Source organism: Galeopterus variegatus, unplaced genomic scaffold, assembly GCF_000696425.1.
Source record: "Galeopterus variegatus unplaced genomic scaffold, G_variegatus-3.0.2 Scaffold16304, whole genome shotgun sequence".
Classification (NCBI taxonomy): domain Eukaryota; kingdom Metazoa; phylum Chordata; class Mammalia; order Dermoptera; family Cynocephalidae; genus Galeopterus; species Galeopterus variegatus.
In genome coordinates, this window is record NW_007742415.1 from 14600 (window position 1) to 18918 (window position 4319).

The 4319-nt window shown below is 49.9% G+C and overlaps 1 pseudogene; it reads left to right on the forward strand.

Moving 5' to 3' along the window:
• The first annotated feature begins 1797 nt into the window (after window positions 1-1797).
• LOC103582450 lies at window positions 1798-3727 on the forward strand (annotated as a pseudogene).
• The last annotated feature ends 592 nt before the right edge of the window (window positions 3728-4319 follow it).

A 4319-nucleotide genomic window follows, 5' to 3' on the forward strand; every position in this document is an offset into this window, starting at 1 on the left:
TCTCGGGGCTCCACCTGGGAACCTGAGGATTGGAGCCAAGGACTGGACACCACTCCCACATACAGGCACACCACCAATGCCTAGGGGCCCATCTGGGGACCCGGAGCTAGCAGCCAGGGTCCGGACCCCCTTCCAACAAGCAGGTATGCTGTGACAGTGCCTCAGGGCCCCACCTGGGGCTCAAGACATGGAAAAGGGGACCAGACCGCCCTCCCACAATCAGGGACACCACGCCAGCACCTCAACATCTGCCCGAGGACCCACGGCACGGTGAAGGGGACTGGACGCCCCTCCCACAACCAGGCACCCTGGGCCAGCACCCTGGGGCCCACCCAGGGACCCATGGTAGGGAGCCGAGGACCGGACCTCCCCCCACAACCAGTCACCCCATGCCAGTGCCTCGGGGCATTCCCTGGGGCCCGGGGCATGGAGAAGGGGGCCAGATGTCCCTCTTACCACCAGGCATACTGTACCAGTTCCTCGGGTCTACCCGTGGACCCGAGGCACGGAGATGGGGACCAGACTCCCCTCCCACAACCAGGCACCACACGCCAGCACCTCAGGGCCCACCCAGGGATCTGGGGTATTGAGCCTGGGACTGGAGCCCCCTCCCACAACCAGGCACCCAGTGCCAGCACACTGGGGCCCACCCAGGGATCTGGGGCATGGAAAAGGGGACTGGACCCCCCTCCCACAGCCAGGCACACTGTGCCAGTGCCTTGGGACCCACTTGGAGACCCAGGGCATGGAACTGGGGATCAGTCACTCTCCTCAACCAGGCACACTGCCAGCACCACAGAGAAGGACAAAAACATCTCCTCCATGTGGGTGGCCCACCATAGCTGCTATGATAACCATGGCTGCCGCGAAGGCGGCTAGATGCCACAACCACAACGCATATGGTCCGCCAGCCACTGGAGTTGACACAAGGAGAGTCACCAGCAGAGATAAAGAAGGAGGATGTCTGTCTCCACAGAACCCATTTCATAATGACAGAAGAGACATCTAGTCTAGGATAGCACTGGGGGACTTGATCATGTCTCTCAGTATTGGACAGATTATTTGGGCAGGAAATCAACAGAGTAACCATTATTGTTTCAGAGGGGGAGAAGAAATCTAAGGTGATTAGAGTGGGGAGGGGGTAGAGAAAGGGGAACAAGGAGGGATTGGACAAGGGGCATAAAGAAATTTGTAACAATATATATGCTAGTAATATTTATTTGATCAACTCATCTCAATGTTGAAACCCAAAAATATGTATCATTAATTTTGATTCAATAAAAATTAAAATTAAAAAAATAAAAAAGAAAAGAAACTTAATAAATCATAATGCTCCAAAACAGAAATCACCAGGCCCAGATGAATTCACTGCTGAATCCTACCAAACATTTTTTAAAGGAGACATTATACCAATTCTCTGTAATCTCTTCCAGAAGACAGAAGCAGAGGGACTAATTTCTAACTCATTCTATGAGGACAGCATTACTTTTATACCAAAAACAGACAAAAATATTGTAAGAGAAAACTACAGATCAATAGCTCTCATGAACATATGCAAAAAACCCCAAGAAAACATTAGCAAGTAATATTCATCAATGAATAAAAGATATAGAGCACAAACAAGTTAAATTTATCTCTAGTATAAAAGGCTGCTTCAACATTAATAAATCTATTAATCTAATCTACCACACCAACAGGTTAAAGAAGAAAAATCACATGATCATATCAATAGATGCAGAAAACACATTTGGCAACACGAAACACCCATTTCTGATAAAAACTCTCAGCATACTTGAAATGGTTGTAAACTTTCTCAAGTTGACAAAGAACATCTATGAAACACTGACACCTAACATTAGGCTGACTGATAAGAACCTCAAAGATTTCCAGCTAAAATCAGAAGCAAGGTAAAGATGTCTCCTTTCCCTATTTTTTTCCAACTTCATATTGGAAGTCCTAGCTAATGCATTAAGACAAGAAAAGGAAAAATATGGTATACAGATTTGGAAAAAAGAAATAAAACTGTCTTTGCAGATGACATGACTGTCTATAAAGAAAAGTCCAAAGAGGTCTGCCAGAGTTTCTCCGCCAGCAACATGACCACTGCCTAAGAGAAGACCTGGGGGCCACTGCCTCTGCAGCCCGCGGGTGTCTGGGCCATTGCTGATGCCTGTGCATGGTCCCCACAGAAAGATGGAGTGTCAGGACTGTGCAGCTTGCTCTCCTCAAAGATGACAAACAAAATGGATGACCCAGTCATACAGGAGATAAATGTGTACTTGGCCAAAAGTCTGGCAAAGAAGCTATATCTGTTTCAGGGGAGCTCAACCTGATACCTTTACATGGCATCCTGCAGCTCCAGCCCACCTTCTGCTACATGAGGCACACACCAAGCACCTGGAAAGGGAGGTGGCCAGTGAGGTGGGGGACTCTTCACAGGACTAAGTGGAAGAAGATGTTAAGCAGATGACCAAGCGGTTCTCCCAGCCAGTCAGAGCAGGCCCGCCAGTGCCACACGCAGTCCTACAAGTACTGTGAGAAGCATGCTGTGAAGAGCGCTGGGTCCACCTGCACTATTATGGCCTGAGGGACAGCCATTGGGAGCATGACAGCCAGCACCTGTTGTGCCAGGGCTCCAGCAAGATGGACAACACAGAGCTCTTCAAGTCTCCCAGCGAGTATCGCATAATGCTGATGGCCAGCCAGCCAGGAGAAGAATGACAATCCTGTGGCCCCCAGCAATGTCCTGTCCATGGCCCAGCTGCTCACCCTGCACCTGGCCAATCAGATCAAGATCCTACTGAAAAACTTGAAGGTCATACCTTTTGCCAACTTGATGAGTCCCCTATGCCCCTCTATCAACTCTGGGACTGTTCTGTGTGGCATCCAGAACGTGGCAATGATAATCTAAAGAAACTGGGTAGTGAAGAGCTACATCCTGTACCCCAAAAAGTCATCCAGAGCTCACAGCAGCATGCCTGATGAGTTGCTCTGCAGAGGCCAAGACTCTGTTATGTGGAAGTTTATGCAGAGCCACTGGGTGATGAGGTAAGAGGTGGCGATGCTGACCAAACTCTACACTGAAGATGTGAAGGCCTGTCTAGAGCACATGACCGTACTGAGGACCAACAAAGGCTGGGGTGTCATCCTGCCCTAAGGAAGGGAGTTCATCAAGAAGCATCTGGATGTGGTCCAGCAGCAGCACATGTGGACGGGCATCCAGAGCAAATTAGAAAAAGTCTATAATCTTGTAAAGGAAACCATGCCAAAGAAGCCCGATGGACAATCAGGGCCTGCTGGGCTGGTGTCTGGAGAGCAGTGGGTCTGAGCAGCCAAAAACAAGGCCTGGCAGAACCACATGTTGCTGGAATGGGAGCTGCAGCAGCAGCAGGAGCCGAACTAGGTACCCATGGTCCTGCCAGGTGTGAGGATCAAGGAGGATCCCCTGAGTGAGAAGGGAGAGAAAAAGGAAGAGAAGGAAACAGAAGAAGAGAAGCCCATGGACACTTCACCCAGCAGCAGCCTCAACAACAGGCTAGCTGACAGGCTGCCTGCCAGGTGGGCAGCAGGCGGGACAGCTTCAGTGAGCACCTGCCCCCAGGCTGTGCCCAGGAACTGAGGGCCTTCATGGAGGCCACCTTTCACAAACACTTTGTTCTCACACTGAGAGAACTCAAACAGCTCTTCAACCTACACTTGGCCAGCATGCCCCCTGGCCACACACGCTGTAGGACACTCTACAGGACATGGTGCAAGAAGATACTGGTGCCTTTTCTCCCTAGACTGCTGTTTCCCTGGATGNAAAAAAGAAATAAAACTGTCTTTGCAGATGACATGACTGTCTACAAAGAAAAGCCCAAAGAGGTCTGCCAGAGTTTCTCCGCCAGCAACATGACCACTGCCTAAGAGAAGACCTGGGGGCCACTGCCTCTGCAGCCTGCGGGTGTCTGGGCCATTGCTGATGCCGGTGCATGGTCCCCACGGAAAGATGGAGTGTTAGGACTGTGCAGCTTGCTGTCCTCTAAGATGACAAACAAAATGGANACCACTAACCCAATGAATCTAAGCCCAAGGAAGGACAGCAGAGCCACAAGTACAGTCTCGAGTTGCTCCAGCAGACACTGAGCAAGAGGGTGGTACTGCAGCCCACTGGACAGAGAGGATCATACTCAGCAAGTGGTAGAGTCAGCTTAAGTTAGATTACTCCCAGAATGGACCAGCCAGGACCTTCTTTGCAGTACAATTTGAAATTCTTCAGATATTTTCCTTATTATTTGGTTTCATTCTCAAAATAGAGTGTGTACTAACATGAGCCGGAT